This window comes from Neovison vison, chromosome 12, assembly GCF_020171115.1.
Source record: "Neovison vison isolate M4711 chromosome 12, ASM_NN_V1, whole genome shotgun sequence".
In the NCBI taxonomy this organism is placed as follows: Eukaryota; Metazoa; Chordata; class Mammalia; order Carnivora; family Mustelidae; genus Neogale; species Neogale vison.
This window is the reverse complement of record NC_058102.1, coordinates 118422903-118444043: the sequence shown is the minus strand read 5'-3', so window position 1 is coordinate 118444043 and position 21141 is coordinate 118422903. Positions and strand designations below refer to the sequence as shown.

The 21141-nt window shown below is 36.5% G+C and overlaps 1 protein-coding gene across 4 annotated transcripts in view; it reads right to left on the bottom strand.

The window, feature by feature from the left end:
- Window positions 1–21141, bottom strand: part of ZNF438 (zinc finger protein 438) — a 184738-nt gene that overhangs the window by 94333 nt on the left and 69264 nt on the right. For all 4 annotated transcript variants that reach the window (XM_044227203.1, XM_044227201.1, XM_044227202.1 and 1 more), the window contains one exon: window positions 11053–11130. The gene's annotated coding sequence lies outside the window, so the exon portion shown is untranslated. The remainder of the gene's footprint in view (window positions 1–11052; window positions 11131–21141) is intronic.

The window sequence follows — 21141 nt, the reverse complement described above, 5'->3', positions numbered from 1 at the left end:
GTTACATAACTTCCAAGGAAGACATATTTCCCAATGTCCACACAAGTTGACCTTGGAGGAAAATAAACAAGGAAGAACCTTCCGGAAGGCAGAATTATGTTCTATAGATTAATGAATAATGGGATTCCTTCTAGAGAGGAGGAGGACCAGAGTCTAATCAAGAGATAGCTTCTATCCTGGGCAAAAATCTGTGCCATCTCCTGTTTTTGTCACTGTCAATATTCCTAATTCTAAATGTTCCTTCAGCTTTAGGAAATTAAACATAAACTTGTAATTTGCTAACTGGGCCCAGTGCAATAAATTATGGGCATTGCACATAACGTGATGGTGGTAAGAATAAGTCCAAAAAGTCTTTCATAAAGATCACTGAACTGACTGCCAAGAGGCCATGATTCTCTTCTAACCTTCACTATCAGCTGTGTGACCCTGGATAAATCATGATTTCTCAGGACTTCAGTTCCTTCACTTAGAAAGTGAGTAAGAGGATGCCTTCCAGCTCTAATAATTCTAATTTAAAGTTCCTGACCTCACTGAGCCAAAAGAACTACAAAAATCCTCTATAAAATGTCATTACCTAGAGAATACCTAATAAACTAGTTGGTGTAGTTTTATAGCAAAAGCAACTCAGCACAATTCTAAAAAGTAATATTGGCAAGAAAAATCCTGGCACTCTTTCATTTCTTGATTTTTCTATATTATTTTGGTTTCATTATAGTACATTAAGGAATAAAACAGAACTTTTTTTAAAACTGGAAAAGACAATTACCTTCCATTTCATTAGGCTTTAGAAACTAATCCAAAAAGAAAGGGAAAACTGCACTGCACCTAAAAATGTCAATTCTTTTATAGTACGTACAGACTAAAAGTTAGAATATTTTAAAAACAAAAATGCAATCTGAAGTACTTTTAATCTAAAGATACCATAACAAAATATAAGTTACATAGTCAACAATAATATTAGCAGAATCCTAAAAATATTATTTTTTCAAATTAAAATTTTGAAAATATATCTGCTAAATTTCAACTTTTGATGCCCCTTCTAATTTTCTTTTTATTTTTAAAAAGATATTATTTATTTATTTGACAGAGATCACAAGCAGGCAGAGAGGCAGGCAGAGAGAGAGGGGGAAGCAGGCTCCCCGCTTGAGCAGGGAGCCTGGTGCAGGGCTTGATCCCAGGATCCCAGGATCATGACCTGAGCTGAAGGCAAAGGCTTAACCCACTGAGCAACCCAGGCACCCTGCACCTTCTAATTTTCAAAAGAAAATTCCATTCAGGACTTTGTCTTCCTTATTGAGAGAAGACAAAAACTAATATTCTATATGATACTTTGTTACTCATAAACTATATATATATATATATATATATAAATACATGCCAAATATTTTAAGAGAGTAAGGCTCAAACTTTGTCACTTGAAATCACTAGATGATGGCACAAAGGAAAAAATGGCAAATATTTTGCAAGTCCTGCTATCACATACCCTAGTATTATCAGTGAGTTTCTAACGCAATCACAGTTATTGATTGTTACTGATTATACAATTATGGATAGATGTTGGACTACTATATAAAACAAGAAACATTAACTCCGTTGTATCTGGAAAAAAGTTCATACTCATACTCTTGGGTGAATTAGTGAATCAAAAAGAAAAACAAGAGTAAGGACCATGAACATGCCTCAAATCTCTGAATGGAAAATTTACAGGTATACCTCAGATTATATAAAAATTTCAGTAAGTCTAAATGATGGAAAGTTATAAGAGAAATATTTTTTAAAAACCATTTAAGAGAACTATTGAGAGATATTTGACAACAACTCTCAAAGACATGCTTTTGTTATAATAAAAATTACCCCTTTAATACATTTCACAGAATGCCTGGGTGGCTCAGTTAGTTAAGTGTCTGACTCATGATTTTGGCTCAGGTCATGATTTTGTGGGGGGGGCAGTCTGCTTGAGATTCTCTCTCCCTCTCCCCCACTATTCTCTCTCTCAAATAAATAAATAAACCTTTAAAATTTTTTCACAAATTTTGATGTTTCCGTAGCAGCACTGATGTTGAGAAGTCTCTTGTTTGGTTTTATTCAAAACACTTTGCATGTGACAATTTTTTTTTTCTTCTCTGGAAACTTTCAGGCTTATCTTTCCTTCTGTTCTAGAAAACAGTCTTCTATTATTTCTTGAATGATTCTCTCCCATTTTCTCTTGCATCAGTGAGCTGCTATTGGGCCTGCTGGGGTGCGCCGCTAATGATTTCTCCCTCAAATTTAGCTTTCAACAGCTCAGTGAGTTTCTTTCAGCCTTTAGATTTCTAATTTTTGAGAGTTATTTCCTGTTTACTTTTATTTTAATTCTCCTTTTTAAAAAAAGACTATTTTCTGTGTAAAATCTCCTCACATTTTCAAAGACAATAATTATGGTTCACATTCTCCACTAGGTCATAGTATCAAACACTTTCTGTGTTTGCATTTATGAGAATTACTGATGTCATCTACTTCTTATCAAAGACAGAGCTGAAATTTTTATTTCCCGTTTCTTTTGTTTTGGATAGATATTTTAATAGGAGAAGGTAGAAAATTCTTTATATGCCATCTTAAGAGCAAAAGTACAGTTTCTAAGCTAGTTCACACATACCATTTGTAATGGATGAATTTACTACAGTTTTAGTCTGCTCAGCACACATTCCCATATCCCTTCTTCTCATTCCTTTGGAGAAAGCCTCTCTCACACCCTGAGATCCCAGAGAGGCCCTCAGTTACTGGACAATGCACCTCTGTTGCAGCACTGGTCCCTAGGCTGGTCCACCAGAATAATCCATTCCCTGGGCCACAGTGATTACTCATCACACATGTGGCCAGAGCTGTTCCGTATCTTCTCTGAGGCTGATAGCTAGATGGGTGGCCCGACAAGTTCTCTTCCTGTTGGCATTGGTAAACCAGGAAGACAACAGTCTCAAGATGCTGGTGTTCACTTTACTGATCATATACCTGTCTGCATAATTATGATGAATAAAGAAACCAGCAAAGCTGAAAAAGGGTCCAGATGAGATCATCTGAGTTCCTGGCTGCAACCATGCCTGAAGCCAGATGCACCTCTGGAAACCATAGTCATATAAATAATTAAGTTCCTTTTATTTCCATAAGCTGGCTTGAGCTGGCTTTCTTTCACTTAGAACTGAACAAGTCCTGATGAATTCATCATTTCATCAAAATGTTCCAAATTACTAACACTTGAACTATAAAACACTACTTCTTTGCCAAAAATTAAATAGCCCAACTTTTTATTAAAATAAAATCACAATCATAAATAATACACACATACGTCTCTTTTATTTGCATAGTCTCATGTTTTCAGGGTAACAGTATCTTTGAGAATGAGGAATATATACTCTGATAAGATATGTAAGCAGCCACTGACCTACAGAATAATTTTCTTCCAGGTACTTCAGAAAGTCTGGTCATTTCTTAAAACCTTCTCTATCAGAGCTCTCAGTTTTTAATAAAACTCAAGTTGCATGGTTATCTTACCTAAAGGCTATGTGGAAAAAGAAAATAATAGATCTCAAAATATTCATTCCCTTAGGAGGAAAAATTTGGTTTACATTCAAAAAATTATTCAGCCTCAATCTCTGACCCAGGGACTGGAAACAAGGATATTTTCAACCCAAGTATTTGTGGGAAGGAGGTAGACAGTAATAACATGCTTCCAAGGAGATAGGTAGGAATGCTTAGAAGTCATGTGTTCCTTGGATGCTCTCCCTGGAGTAACTTTCTTCTTATTATGTAAAGGGCATGTGCTCTCCAATCCAATGGTCAATGTCCAAGCTTCTGGGTTTGAAGATCTTGCCTGGGTCTTTATTGGTTTCAAGAACATTTACAGGCCAGGCAGATAATCTCAAAGAAGGAAGAAGCTGAGGAATTTTAATGTATTACATTCCTTTATCTGCACTAAAAAGTATATCCTTTTAAAATTCTAGTGTCTCTCACTTCTCTCTTTTGATTGGTTCAAGTATTTTTTTTTCATGCATCATTTCTATCTACTGTTCCTCTTTCATCCATGGTTTGTTTCACAGTGCTATCATAAATAACAGATTTCTGGCATTGATATTCTTTGTATGCAAAGAAATCATGTATGAATAAGAACTAATAATAATTAATGATAATAATAGTTCAGTTTATTGAGCACTTAGGATGTGTCATGTACTGTTCTAAATGATTCCCACATATTAAGTTATTCTGTCCTCATTTCAACCCTATGTGGTAGGTACCATGATCCTCACTTCACAGATGAGACCATGGAGACACTGAGATGGGTAAGCAGCCTATCCAAGAGCACACAGAAAGTAAGTTGTAAATAGGAAAACGGGCATTCTGTCTCAAGGATATCTGTTCTTAAACTATTACTCTGCACCATCCAAAGAAATATGCCATCCTATTATGGGTTGAATTGTGTCCCACAAAATGTTATGTTGAAGTATTGACCTCTCGTACCTGTGAATGTAACCTTATTTGGAAACAGGGTCTATGTAGTTGTAATTAGGTTAATATGATGTTATACTGGCTTAGGGTGGGCGCCAATGCAATATGACTACTGTCCTTATAAGAAGAGGAAAACCTGGACACAGAGGAAAGACATCCATGAGACAATGGGGTGGGCGGAGATTGTTGGGAAGCTTAAACAGGCAGGAAGGAGCATCTCCTAGAGGTCTCTGAGGGAACATGGCCCTGCCAACACCTTGATTGCAGATTTCTGGCCTCTAGAGCAGTGAGAGAATATATTTCTGTTGATTACAGCTACCCAGTTTATGGTACTTTGTCATGACAGCCCTAGGAAACTAACACACTGTCTTTCACTTATACTGAAATATACCAACCTATCAACCTGCTATTTCCAATTTTCATATAAATGGCAGAAATAGTACCGTTTAACTTTCTTTTTAATTCTATGTAAAGAAAATCAATAGTCAGGAGTGGGGCCGTGAGAATGGGAAAGTAAAGCCTCCCATCTAGTACAAGCAGCTGCTTTTCCACTCCAGGGGACTACCGTCACATGGAAAGGTAGGACTAAAGTTGCCAGGTCTCCAGTTTGCATGGGAACCCAGAAATGTGGATTTGTACATTAAATCAGTCAACAACAAGTTAAACTGGTGACTAGTTAAAATAACACTAGTTAATAACGAATTCACATTTAAAACAAATACTGGGCAAACATGGCACATCTGCAGACCAAATCTGACCACAATCTCTGCTTTGCATGTTTGCTTGACTTTCTGTGTCCACTCTCCCTTTCACTCCCCTTGACCAGGACCTAACTGGGGCCATCCAGCCACCAGACCTAGGATGCAGGCAGAGCATGGGTGCATGAGAAGCCATGTGGAAGTCAGCACCTAGAACTAGGGAACCCTCTTCAAGATACAGAATGCAGCAGATGTGGAAGAGTTCTCCACACTTCTGAATACAAGACAGAATGGGTACATTCCTCTGGATCTGGATCTGGAGTCTAACGCTACTCCTCTATTTTGTCAGTTGGTCTTCTGAAGGCTTTCCTTTCTTTTTTTGTTTCTTTTTCTTCTTCTTCTTTTTTTTTTTTTTTGTCTTTGTTAGTCTGATGTATAAGAGACTTAGAGCTTTAGCGGGTACAGGTTTTGGATAAGTCTAGGACACGACCTTGGTACTTCCAGGCTCCTGGCTGGAGCTGTACTTACACTTTAATGAGTACCCTAAATTTCTTATCTCTCACATGTACACTTGAAAAAAGTGCTGAGTGGGTTGTAATAGCTCACAGTTGCTTTTCAGTATTCACCATCCTATAACCTATGAAAGTTGTCCAGAGATCTGGAAACATTTTTGAAAAGAAGTTCTGTGAAATCAGTTTTATAAAACGTGACTTTACTACTCAGGCTTATTTAAAAAAACAAAAAACAAAAAAACCTTCTAAAATATAAAGAATTGTTCTGATAATGTGAACATCCACTCTAGCCCAGTAAGTCTATTACTATGTGGTAGCCTGAGACTCTTCTGAGTCCTCATTGGCTACGAATCTGTCTTCATTCAGTATCTACCAGAGCTCAGACCTATTTGATGTGGTACAGAAACTACTGATTGCTGCTGGTGAGAGAAAATAAGTACCTGACAGGTTGCCAGGACTCTCTCTGCTACATTGAGATATTAAAGCCAGTGATGCAGTTTGGCACACTGTGGTGTTTGGGGCCTGCAAAATCGACAAACATTATTTTGGAAAGTCTGCAGAGCGTGTCAAGAAGTGAAATACCACAAAATCCGTCCAAGTTCATCTCATTTAATGGTTTGGGTTTTTTAAGTTTATTTTTTGCTTGAATTAAAAATATCTCAATCTTCTTTCCAAACCTGTAAAGTCATACTGAAAGTCACTAACAGGTTTCTCACAAACCTCAAAGGGTCAGTAAAGCCGGTTTTGTCCCCCCATAGCAGATGAAGAAACTGAAGTTGAACGCCTTAAGTAACTTGTTCAGGGTTGTTTGTGATGGAGGGAGAAGCTTGCACGCACAGCGCCTGACACTGAGTTCAGTGACCTTTCCCACAAATAGGGCATGCAGGATTGGAAGACCAGGCTGCTGAGCCATTAGGATAGCCAGAGCTGTGATCAAAACCACCCTTAACTTGTGATGTGAGAGAAACATTCAAGCCTCTGTAGATTGGAAGCTTCTCACTTTTAAAGGAGAGTTAAAATTATAAAATACATGCAAACTCCAGGGTCCATCCCCTTCCTTCACTTCCTCCGACAAGATCCCTTAGATCTAAGCAGACCACCCATTCTCTGGTTAAACACTTGAATGATTAGTGAAAACCTAAGGAGCCATAGAAAAGTAACTCAAGGGGTGCCTGGATGGCTCGCTCAGTCGTTAAGCATCTGCCTTCAGCTCAGGTCATGATACCAGGGTCCTGGGATCAAGGCCTGCACTGGGCTCCCTGCTCAGCGGGAAGCCTGCTTCTCTCTGTCCCCCTCCCCCTGCTTGTGTTCCCTCTCTTCCTGTGTCTCTCTCTGTTAAATAAATAAATAAATCTTAAAAAAAAAAAAAGAAAAGAAAAGTAACTCAAGACACTGAAGAAACAACAATAAACTCACTATCATGGGCAAAGACCACTGAAGAGGTTGTTAACCACAGAAGAGCCAAAAAGAGTGGTTTAAAAAAAAAAAAATCCACGATGTGGAGTCTTTTCTTAAAGGAGACAAACAGGTCACATCAAAACATCACACCTTGAACTTATTCTCTGCCATATAATAAATATGATTCGTTGTTTCCAAATATAAAATATTCAAAACATTTCCAAAAGGTATGAAATGCTTTCAACCCATGGCATTGTTTGAGACTCCCAAAAGCTGTCATGTCCCACTGTAGCCAGGAGTAACAGTCCTCAGGATCATGTGGCTTGTCGGTGCCACAAAAGAACTACAATGCTGACTCCTTTACACCTCCTGTCTGCTGGCTTACTTGGGTGAGGACGAGGTAGGGGCATGCATGACCGACACTAGGAAGGTATGGGCCTGGGTAAGAACCACTAATTATGGATGTGGGCAGCCGAGAAACATAAGCTCAGAGCTGCTAGGGTCAGGAGGTATTCACAGGCCTACCTACTACCACAAAAATTAAGCAATTAGCAAATATGATGCTAAAAATATTAAAATGCATAACACAAATTAGAATGTTTCTTCAAATTTCAACTTAATGCTAGGGAATTATGTGCCAATAGCTGTCTTATATTTGTGACTTCAGCTCTTGGCACAATCCTGCAGAACTGGGGTTGTGTTATTGCATACGTGGGTGGTTATTAAATGCTTTATAATGATTATGTTAAAGGTCATATTCCTCATCCACATAACTTCACTTACTATTATGAGTTAGATGTGTACATGAGTAGACAATGGTCTCCTTCCATTAAATGCAAACTGGCTGAAATTACTGCTTAAGTTGCCAGGTTGTAAGAGAAAAGAGATCAAATTAATGAGGGTGAAGTTGTATAATCAGTTTATAAAACAAATCATGCCGAGGTCAAGGCTGACATCGCCAACTCCCACTCATCTAAGTACTCTTAAAAATGTGACCTTCTCTGTTTTCCCTGCCACTACTGCTCTAATTCAAGCTGTTTCTTATTTCTTTTCCATTCACATGCAGTTGGTGAATCATTTATCTTGGCAAACTCGAATTCCATCATGTCACCGGGCTCAGAAACCTCTGAGGGCTTCCCACTGCTTGACACACAAAGGCCCAACTCCTCAGCAAGGCATTCATGGCTCTACTAAACTTGGCCCATCCTTCTAATGGAGTGATTCTCAACCGCTAGGGGAACTTTGAAAGATAAACAGGTTTACATCTTGTGTCCCAGAAATTCTATTTATTAGTTCTGGGGTAAGATCCAGGGACCTGTATTTTTAAAAATATCTCTAGATGACTTTTATTCACTGCCAGTGTTGAACCACTGGTGTAATTTTACCACCTATTATTTCACCCAACATGAAGGAACCTTCTGTTCCAGCCAGTAATGCTGATTTGTTTGTTTGTATCTCTAGTTCTCCATTCATGCTGTTAATCCAACCTGGAATGTCAGTTCCTCTCCTAGCTCTTTATTTAAATTTAAATCTTTACCATTCCTCTAAGATTAACGGAATGCCCACCACCATCTTTACAACCGTTGTGAATCTTAATAATATTGCCATTTGATAACCCCAAGAGTGTTTGTTACCTTAATGAAGTACTTTATGGCAATTAATAACACACTGTTTGTACTGTGAGTTTTTTGTTTTGTTTTTTTCATACTTCACTCCCTGTATTCCTGGCTCCTGGAGGGAAAGTAAACGTTTCATGATATCTTTGGTTCTCATTCCCTAGCCCCTTGCACCTATGAAAGCATTAAACATAAAGCAGACATTCACTCATGTGCTCAAACCTTAGGATGACTAAGCAAATTAAAGTCTCTAAAATTTATGATGTGTATTCTTATAGCCTGACAACATAAGTTATCAACCTTCAGGACTGTTTATGCACACACTGATGAGTTTTTCATGGTAAGCATCAGTATTCCCATGCAGAAATGAGAATCTCTTGTCCATAAAACCTGATACGATGGGAAACACAGGGTTGGTTGATCCCTAATAAACATGTTCCTCCTACAGACAGAAGTATTTTCCATATTTATATATTTAATTCTCCTAAGTTCACAGGAAAGGAAGAAGTAGTAAAACAGTTTTAATCTGCCAATACCTGACTTAGAGTGACCCACCCATGTGATAAAACAGTTGAAGACTCAGGATAGAATCAGGATAGCTGATGACTATCCTTATCTACTGCAAGAGGACCACAAGAGCAAGTGTTCCCTTGCCCTCAATTTAGAAGACATGAGAGTACCAGTAACCTACAGTAAATGTCTCTTATGCAAATACTGAAAACCAAAAACAACTGGCCCGAGAGCATCCTATATGCTGAGCCACTGCCAGAGGTCCAACTCAGGCTTTCCTATTGTTCCAGCTGGCCAGAAAGGTACTGTTCTGCTTCTACAGCACAGGAGATGTGATTTCACTCTCAGAGCTACAATTTCTCTATAAAACGGTGTCATGCATGATGACTTCCTGTAGTTCAAATAGCACTGATACTTACGAGTTAAATGGTCTTGGGAGGACTTGCTGAGAACCGAACCACTATTTATAACATTGTTTTTGTAGGAAAATGTCTTCTGCATTCCAAACAACAGAATTAGATATGAACTTTTGGAATCCAGTTTATTTCACAGATTAAGAACTGACTGCATCTTGTTAATTACACTATGGTTAGTATTTTCTTAGGATAAAATGGCAGCGTGGAGGCTTGCCAGAAGTGTGTACCAGGAATGAAAAGTCATGAATATGGACCATATGTGACTATAAGGATGAAAGACAGAAAGGATGATGAAAAAAAAATCCAGGCACATTACTAATTTATTAAGCAAGTATTTACTGAGCACTATTGAGGCTATGTTGAATGCTGGGAGAGACCAAAATTACTCAGACAGGAAGTTTGATGCTATAGTCCTTACAACCTAAGATGTGAGATAAGTAAACACAAATAATAAAGCTGCCTGGTAAAATGTGCTATGATAATGATAAAAACAAAATACTGGATAAAGTCAGCAGAGAGAGCTAGTGGTTTATCTGGAGCAATCAGGGGAAGCTCCACAGATGAGTGTGCACCTGGGCTGAGCCTTCAGGGTTTGCACAAGATTTCAACAAGCAGAGTCAGGGCGAAGAAGAGAACATCACAGAAAAAGCAAGAAATACAGAACACATCAAGCCACAGAAGCATGAAAAATGATGAGAATTCAGAGAAGAGGAAAGAGTCCAGTTGACTAAGATGAGGCATATTTTTAGGATCTGGGTAGAGGGCTTTGAATACCAGGCAATGAAACATGCAATTTATCCAGTGGGGAGTGGGGAGCCATTAAAGTATTTTAAAAGTATTGGAGTTCTATATGCCAATCTGTCTAGCAGTGGAATACAGAATAGAGGAAGAGTAAATGGAGACAGAAGACCATTAGAGATAATTATATTAGTTGAAGGTGGTTAAGATGACCTTTCAAAGCTAAGTTTTTGATTAAAGGTTCAAGTACTAGTTCATTACTAAGTATCTCCCTCCAATAATATAAACATATAAATCATTTAGAAAAACCATACAAAGCCTCAAAAAACTGAAAAACATAATATTAGCTATAATGGAAAAACCACCTTTAAAAATATTAAGTTTGGCATATCATCAGGACCTGATGACTATACTTACTGCAAAATAAAGGAGGATTCTGAGGTGTTAATCACATTTTAGAAAAATAATACCAAGAGTTTAAACATTACATTTTTAATAAGCATATGAAACTTACTAAGAAATCATCTTTCTACTATTTTCCAAGACCAATGATGCAATATATAATGTGACTCCAAGATATTCTGAGAAATTTGAGAGTTGAAAAAGTGTCAAAGGTACTGGACTTAATTCTTTACATGTTAAATCAATCTTAAGCTGGCATTAAAATGGATACGAGCATACTTACTTGAAGTGATCTGACTTAGCAAGTATCTTCAAAACTTCAAATTTTCAGTACTGGATGAAACACAGCGTTCATCTTTATCTGAAAAAAATGTAATGGAAGTAATGAAATTGAAAGAATTGATAGGTAGTTTATAGAAGCCAATTATATGTTTACACCTTAAAGACCATTAAAGAGTCATATACTTATGACTCTTAGACTATGTATAATTTAAGAATGTAAGACAAAAATCCCAAGCTATGCCCAAAGACTTCTAAAATAGGAGATATAATATATTCCTTTCATATATTTTTGTCAATCTCCTCAAAATTCTGAAAAATATATTATTAGATATTCAAGCCTGATTCACACTGAATTCTTTCATTTAGCCAATAATCAAACCCTCTTCAGTTCTAATATCATGGAGAGCAGGGAAAGATGAAGTTGCGTAAGAGACAGTTTCTGTCCTCAAGAAACCCACACACCACAGAAGGAGACAAACATGAAAAACTCCATATCAAGGCAGATAATAATAAGCGTGCAAGTGGTACAAGGTATATGGGATTGTGGAGAAGGTTAATTACTATAGGGAATATGTGGGAAGGTTGTATTACAGACTGAATTGCAACTCGGAAGTTCATGTAGTAACTCCTTAATCTCCAGTACCTCAGAACATGACTTATCTGAAGACACGACTCTTAGGGAGGTAATTAAGTTAAAATCGGGCTGTTAAAGTGGGTCCTAATACAATCTGACTGGTGTCTTATAAGAAGAGATTAAGACACAGAAAGGCACCAGGGATGTGCACACACAGCAGAAAGATCACATGAGGACACAGCAAGAAGATGCTCATCTACAAGCCAAGAGAAAAGCCTCAGAAGAAATCAAACTTGTGGACACCTTGATCTTAGATGTCTAGTTTCTAAAACCGCAAATAAATTTCTGTTGAGTCATGCAGTCTGTAGTTTTTTGTTTTGCCTAACATACTCTGTAAAGGTAATAATCAGATAAAGGTAAGGGTTGGAAACAACATTCTAAGAAACAAAAATTATTTTAGGCAAACAGGCCAACATGTACAGTGTGAAATAAATCACTATACTTCCATAATATGAGTATAGCTTGGGGACAAGGAAGAGAAAAGTGAGAATAGAGGTGAAGGGGAGGAAAAGATAGGGACCGATAGGCCAACAGATAGATAAGGACTAGAATTTGGAGTTTAGGTCAAATTGTAAAAGGGGCTGAATGCTGCATTTAGTATATGAGCTTTTATTTTAGACATAAAAGGAACCATCAGTGGTTTTTCAGTAGAAAACATGTTTGAATTTGTATTTTTGGAGTGATGGCTCTAGTTTTGGAATACGAGTTACTATGAAAAGATCCCCAAGGCAGTGAGACCTGTTTTGCTATTGCCATAGTCAAAATAAGAAACCAGGGCAATTGTAATGGAAATTAAAAGTTAAAAATTCACTGAAGATGTGCTTGAAAACGAAAACCAGAATAACCACTCCATCACTTATGCATGACTGAGAACTAGAACAACTAACACCATTCAGTTATAGTTACAAATGCACAGTGTCTTGGCCCTCAACAGGCCTTTCTTCTCAATCACAACCATACATTGTGTGTATCAACTATTACCTTAAAAAAAATCAACCAATCCAAAGACTTGCCCCACTTCTAATATCTGACCCTAGAACTTCAGAGCTCAACCTATAATCAGTAAAAACCTTAAACTCATTTCCTCAAAGGAGGCACCACTTCAGAATCATCTGTGTGGTCTCTCCTGCTACAGCAAGTCAATAAAACAGTCTGCCTATCCCCTAAAGGGTGTATTTATTTGAGAAGGGGGTTTCCACAAAAGATGGATGTCCATCAGTGAAGTCAAGGAAGAAGAGAAAAAGGAGGGAGAGCCCTGTAAACCTTTTAAGGGCAGAAGGAAAATTAAGCACTTAACAGTCACTGATGACCTTAGAAAGAAATTTCAGGAAGGCAATAGAAGAAAGCAAAAACTTGCAGTAAGGACAAGTGAAATTAACTAGCAAATTTCATTCTTTTAAGAAGGCTGGCATAGTTTGAAAGTGATGGTGAATCTTTAAAAAGGATGTTTGCTGGGGCACTTGTGTGGCTCAGTGGATTAAGCCTTTGCCTTCGGTTCAGGTCGTGATCCCAGGGTCCTGAAATCTAGCCCCATATCGGGCTCTCTGCTCAGCAGGGAGACTGCTTCCCCCTCTCTCTCTGCCTATTTGTAATCTCTCTCTCTCTCTCTCTCTCTCTCTCTGTTAAATAAATAAATAAATAAAATCTTTAAAAAACAAACAAGGATTTTTGCTGTTGTTACTGTTTTGTTTTCCATTTTTAATGTTAGTAGAAGAAGGACATGGAGAAGAAGAGTGGCAAATACAAGAGAAAAAGGGAATAAAACTCTGGTAGAGTTAGCCTTGTTAAAGAGAGAAGACAGTTTCTTCCCTATGATTAGAAATGAAGGAAAGGATGGCTGATAAATATAAAGAAAAATTGTTGTGTATAAGGGGGTAAAGTTGAGGTAGTTAAGATCCAATGGCAAGACCATCTATTAACATAAAGAGGTTGAAAGAGGGAGGGGAAGAAGGATAAAAACAGAGACAGTATATGAATGAAGGAATATTGGAATTTAAGAATTTAAGAGAGAAAAAAAAAATTGCCAGAGGAGTAAGGAAAAGAGAGGGCTTTCAGTATTTGAGATCTATGAAAGCTTCTGGTTGACAGAAATGAGCAAGTTAAAAAATAATGAGTTCTGAGTATCAGAAATTCAAAAACATGAATTAAGAAGAGATTATAAATCACATAGTGTGGGGTAGAGAGGACAGTTCCGGGTCTGATGCCGACATAATTGAGGAAGTTGGAGCAATGTCCTCTAAATCAACCAATACCAAGACTTAGAAAGGGGAGGTGGCAGTGTTAAGAGAAGGAACTGATGCACAAAGGTGGCACACTAATTACTGAATTGACAGTGGACAGCAAAGGAACACATCAACTGTCCTGTAAATCTAAAATTAGATCCATTGAGGGGTACCTGAGTCACTCAGTCAGTTAAGCGTCTGCCTTCAGCTCAGGTAGTGATTCCAGGGTCCTACAATCAAGCCCCATGTTGCGCTCCCTGCTCAGCAGGGAATCTGCTTTTCCCTCTCCCTCTGCCCCTAACCCCACTCATGCTCGCTTTCTCACTCTCTTTCATAAATAAATAAAATCTTAAAAAATTTTAAAAAATAAATTTAGATCTATCGATAGGTGACTGGATAAAGACGATGTACTACACACACACACACACACACACACACAGGAATATTACTCAGGCATAAAAAATTAAATGTTGGGGGAAGGAAAAGAAAGGGAAAGGGAGGGAAAGGAAAAGGAGGGAAAGGGAAAGGGAAGGGAAAGGGAAAGGGAAGGGAAGGGAAGGGAAAGGAAAGGAAAGGAAAGGAAAGGAAAGGAAAACAGAAGGAAAAATGAGACAAGCAAATAAAACAAAACAAAAAAACAAAAAACCAGACTCTAAAATACAGAGAACAAACAGATGGGAGGTAGGTGGAGGGATGAGAGGTGAAATAGATAAAGTGGATTAAGAGCAGAAATATCTTGATGAATACTGAGTAATGTATGGAAGTGCTGGATCATATTGTACACCTGGAATTAATTTAACACTGCACATTAAATATCTAGAATTAGAAAAATTCAATACATTTTCTTCAGATGGCCATGCAAAAAAACCCCAAAAAACAAACAAACAAACAAACAAAAAAAAAAACCACAAAACAAATGGGGGACTGTCCATAAAAGCCAAGTTTAAATTTCTAGGGAGGATGGGGAAGAAGAGCTCTAGGGAAAGATCAAAGTTATAAAACTTTGTTCAAAATAGAGCAGAGGGTCCAGATGACATGAGGAACTGGAAGTAGGCCAGTAGTGGAACTGTGGGTTCCATGAGAATAAGACAGGTCTGACTCCTTGGGAAAAAGAACATGATTAAGAGTAGGGCTTCGCCCAGGATGACAGGTGACAAAACACCACTCGTTCTCTTTCTGCTTTATCTGTTTGGTGAGATAGGGTAAAAGATGGGCCACATGTGTCACCAATCTCTCACTCCTTCTTAGACCTTGCCAGCCCAAAACTACATATATTCTCTTCTTATTCGTATAGCAAACTCAACAGGGCAAGTCAAGTCAATCCAATTTGAATATGCAGGAAGACTCCACAGAGAGCTAAGCACACTCTTTTACCCAGTTTCTCCAAAGATAAAGTTGATATTTTTTATTCTGAGCTATGTCTACTTCTCAAAGGGTTCAGAAGTTGGAAGAAGGAATAAATGGTGTATTTAATTGGCCTACTCAAACTCCAACAAAATGTATGTAAACTGAATAAATGGAAATCAATCTGAAGGAAATTATATGGAAAGTGAGTTTAGTGTAGAACTTGTTTCAATTCATTCCATCTAATCTTTTCTTTTAATTAATAAATGGTTATTATTGCATTTTATTTCCTGTTAGCTTTTTTAAAATTCCAATATAGTTAACATATAGTGTTGTATTAGATTCAGGTATACAATATAGTTTTCTGCAGTGGCTGCACCAGTTTGCTTTCTCACCAACAGTGCACAAGGGTTCCTTTTTCTATATATTATTGTCAACATATGTTATTTTTTGTTTTTGATTTTAGTCATTAGGGCCGGTGTGAGTTGATATCTCAAAGTAGTTCTGATGTACATTTGACAATGAGTTATGTTGAGCATGTTTTCAAGTTTCATTTGGCCATTTGGATATCTTCTTTGGAGAAATGTCTGTTCTTGTCTTCTGCCCATTCTTTAACTTTATTACTTGTTTTTTCGGTGTTGAGTTGTATTAAGTCCTTTATATATTTTGGATACTAACTCTCCATTGGTTATGACATTTGTGAATATCTCTTCCCATTCAGTGGGTTGCCTTTTAGTTTAATTGATTGTTTCCTTCATTGTGCAGAAGATTTTTATTTTGATATAGTCCCAATAATTAATTTTTTTGTTTTTATTTCCCCTGCTTTAGGAGACATATTTGAAAAATGTTCCACGGTCAATGGAGACATCACTGCCTATGCTCTCTTCTAGGACTTTATAGTTTCAGGTCTCACTTTTAGTTCTTTCACCTATTTTGAATTTTTTGTGTGTGTGGTGTAAGAAAATGGTCTAGTTTCATTCTTTTGCTGACCAGTTTTCTGAATATTATTTGTTGAAGAAATTATTTTTTTCCCACTGGATATTCTTTCCTGCTTTGTTAAAGACTGACCATATAGTTGTGGGTTTATTTCTGGGTTTTCTATTCTGTTCCATTTATCTATATGTTTATTTTTGTGCCATTACCATACTGTTTTGATAACAACACCTTTGTAATCTAACTTGAATTCTGGAATTGTGATACCTTCAGCTTTGCTTTCCTTTTTCAAGGCTGCTTTCATTCTTCTGGGCCTTTGTGGTTCTATATAGATTTTAGGATTGTTTCTGTTAGCTTTTGTTCGAATACCTTTGTACTTTGTTAAAGCAATTATCCTAGACATTACAAATACTTCCTTGAGTTACTACCTTTTTACCACTTCATATACAAGACAAAAATATTGGTTTTATTCCATTTTCACTTTTCTGCCCTTTGTTCTATTATTTTATTTCTACATATGTTTTAAGCCTGAAAGATAGTGTTATTGCTTTAATAGGCAAAAATATTTTCTATTTACTCACATATTTATGCTTTTCATTTTTTCCAAAGTTCTATGGTCCCAACTGGGATCATGGTTCTTCAGACTGAATACCTTCCTTTAGCATTATTGTACTCTGGTGCTACCTGTAATAAAGTCTCCCATCTTTTGTCTAAAAATATCTTTATTTTGCCTTCATTTAAAAAATATTTTTACTGGACATGAAGTTTTTTTGGCAATATTTTTCCGTTCTGTGCTTAAATTTTAAAGATGTCATTCCATTGTGTTCTAATTTTAAAAATTTCTATAGAACAGTTTGCCATAAATCTTATCATTGCTCTTTTGAAGTTACTATGGTTTCTTCCCTTGGGTTATTTTAAGATTTTCAATCTGGTTTCTTCAAGTTTCATTATGTTGTACCTACGTGTGGTTTTCTTTATATTAATCCTGCCTGAGGTCCAAAAGATTTCTGTATTGCTTGACTCTGTAGATTGCTATCTTTCATCAGCTTGGAAAATCTTTGGTTATTATCCTTTCAAGTATTGTTTTTGCTTCTTTTCATCTCCTATGACTCCAATTATATGTATATTAAATGAAATGACAGTCCATATATCTCTTATCCTATATTGTTCTTTAAATTCTTTTTTTCCCTGTGATTCAGCTTATACATTTTCCCACTGAACTCTCTTTGACATTACTAATTCTAGTTTATTTTTTGCTGTGTCTACTTTACTATTAAAATCAAATCTTAATTTCAGATATTGTATTTTTTAGCTCTAGAGTATTTTTTATATATCTCAACTTTCTGTTATTGTTCTTTGTCTTTTCCTCCATATTTAACCACTTCCTTTATTTCCTTTAATATATTTATAACTGATAAAATCCTTGTCTGATTAACTCCTACTTAGAGTGTCATTGATGTATCTAAGTATACTTTTACTTCTTCCTTAGATTGATTTTTCCTTTTTATATCTTATATAACTTTTTAGTGTATTCTTAATACTGTGAATGTGACAAACATAAAACTGCAGTGGATATTTTTTCCCATATAGGACCCATCTTTTCCATTATTAGACAGGTAGAGTGAGGAAACGATCTCTTCAATCTAATCAGTTTACTTCTGGTATAAAATGTCTCAAATGTTGGAAGTCTGACCATTCTAAGACTACCATGCTTTTAGAAAGGTCATGTAAAGCCAGAATTTCACCTCTGCCCAGGCACCATATGCATGCATAAAGATATCTTAGACCCTCTAAAGCAATTCACCCATCAGCTAAATACTATACAGTGATCTCATTCAATGCAACATGGAACAGAAAAATCACCCAGCTAAGATCGACCTTAACTGCCAATCCACAGAATCATAAGCTATATAAAACAATTATTGTTTTAAAGCACTAAGTATTAGGGCAATTTATTATGTAATAAAAGATCATCACAACAATGACTTTTGTAATTTATTTAAGTTGTTACAGGGGCCACAATGTCCTGTCACCACCTTCTAGAACCCAACTGGAAGGAAAAGCCTAAACTTAGATATTATTCAGAAGTAATGTACAAAGATAATTACAAGGTGAAATTATTCTTTGAAGATAAAAAAAAAGCCAGCATTCTCTGGAATATTATAAAATAAACAATTTTCTAAACATAAACTTCAACTAAGTTATTGCAATTAACATTTTCTTCTTACTAAATAACTATTACTATTGTACATATATAATCAAGCCAAAAGATTCATGCTCAGGTTATCCTTTAGTTAATTTAACAAATGGTTATTTAGATACTTTCTCATGATTAGAGCAAGACCAGAATTACAAATATAAAATCAAATACTGGTAGTGGTCTAAAGCAGTGATTTTAAAATATAAAATGAAGAAATACTGCTATATTAAAATAAATTATGAAATACAGACAGGTCATAGCTGTTACTAAAGTGATAATATATACACACACCCACACAGACACATATACATGCATGTATGTATGTGTAAGTATGTATGTGTGCACTCAAATCTTTACTTAGATGGAGGAGCGCCCTATGCCAGTATGTTTACTACAGCCTTATTACAGCTAAAAACTAGAAATAATTTAAATATACATTAACAGGAAAATAAGGGAATAGAGAAAAGAAAGAAGTCTTTAATTTTTTTTCTATATAGTCTATACTTCATATATGAATTGAATTGTTAGAAATGCTTTACAACACCTATGTATCGGTTCTGAAAATTTATAATGGACACCACACTATTCCAAGTTTAGTGTCTATGGCCATGTTATACTGTCTTCAGAGCCTGAATGATCCCTTGGTCTAAACACTGGAGAACAGCCAGAATGATTTCTCAGGGAGAATCATAACCCATCAGCACATATTTTTACAGGCTACCCCTATTCATATACGGTAGACAGTCTATTCTGATATTTTTCCTCCTCAGGCTCCCCAGCATCCCCAGAGGATGCCACCCGTACTCTCAATCTAGCTATTAAAGCAAATGGCTCCATATCTAATCCGTAACTGAGAATTACTACATTCTAGATACGTGCCAGGGAGTAAAATGCTAAACTTAACCATTACTCAGTTCTTACAAAAAAGTTTCTGTGGAACTGCTGCATATCTATTGGTACATCCATTCATTTTTCTAAAACCGCATGTCTGGACTAAGACATATCACCAAAGAGCAGCATTCTTGGCTTTGCCCTTTTACTACTCTCCTTCTTATTCACCCGGCATTACCATTCACCCAGTATTCAGTGAAGTGCCTTTGATGTTAAGCCACTAGACTGTACTGAAGGGAGGTTTAAGAGAAACAGTTCTAGAAAAGAGTCTTCAGTTATTTACTACACAGATGCTCTTGACGGCAGAGTTGAATATGCTGCACTATGAACAAAATGATACATTTTTCTTTGAGTTATAATTATTAGGTTTCTCCTAAAATGCTGATAAATGTTGATCTTGTGAACACTAGTAAAAACATCTCATCTTAGAATGGTCTCTTAAGAAAATTTAGAGTAAAATTCGTGACCCCTTCAAGGAAATATAGGGGCTTTTATGAGATGCATTGTGTGTCCTGCCCTTGGTCCATTTGTCCCATTTTTATCGCCTCTATTATTTTTACAATACTAGGTACAATTAATATACCATAAAATTCACTTGTTATAAGTATATAGTTCAGTGTTTAAGTCAATTTACAGAGGTGTGTAATCATCGCCAAAATCAAATCTCAAAACATTCCCTTAACTCCTCAATACCCCCTTAAGTCCATATGCAATAACCCCTTCTGCCATCCCCCAAAACTCCTCTGATTGGCTGTATCTAGATATTTCATTCAAGTGGAATCATACAATTTTTAGTCTTTTGAATTTGGCATCTTTCACTTAGCATAATATTTTTGAGGTTCATCCATATTATAGCATATATCAGTATTTTCATTTATCAATTACTGAAGAGTATTCTAATATATGGACATACCATGTTTTGTTTATCCATTTATTAGTTGGACATTTGAATTGTTTCTCATTTTTGTCTATGATGAAAAAAGATACTATGAACAATTGCAAACAAGTCTTTGGGTAGATATATGTTTTCATTTGTCTTGGGTAGATTCTGAGAAGTAAAATTGCTGGGTTTTATGGTATGATAGTTAATTTTACGTGTCAACTTGATTGGGCACAATGCCCCAATATTTGGTCAAACATTATACTGAAGAGTGTTTTTGCATGAAATTTACATTTAAATTGGTAGACTTTGAGTAAAGCAGATTGGCCTCCATTTTGTAGGTGGGTCTCATCCAATTAGTGGGAGGCCTGAATAGAACAAAAGGCTAACCTCTCAAATGGAGAGGAAATTCCCCAGAAGACTGCCTTCACACTTCCTCTGCAACATCAGCTCTTCCTAGTTTTCAAGCAGACTAGCTTTGAACTCAAACTGCAATTATTTGTTGAGTCCCCAGCCTGTCAAGCTCCCCTATCACATTTTGGACCCACCAAACCTCCACAGTTACATGAACTAATTCCTTAAAATAAATCTCTCCCTATACATAGACAAATCCTATTGAGTGTTTCTCTGGAAACCTGACTAATGCATATGTTAGGTTGGTTTCATTTTTATTTTAATTTAATTTTATTTATTCATTTAAAAGATTTTATTTATTTATTTGACAGAGAGAGACACGGAGAGAGAGGGAACATAAGCAGGGAGAGTAAGAGAGGGAGAAGCAGGCTTCCCGCTGAGCAGGGAGCCTGATGAAGGGTTTGATCCCAGGATCCTGGGACCATGCCCTGAGCCTAAAGCAGATCCTTAATAACTGAGCCACCCAGGCTCCCCATGTTGATTAATTTTTAAAGAAATGGTTAAACTGTCTTCCAAGGTGGGTATACCATTCTATATTCCCACCAACAATGTATGGGCCTTCCTATTTCCCC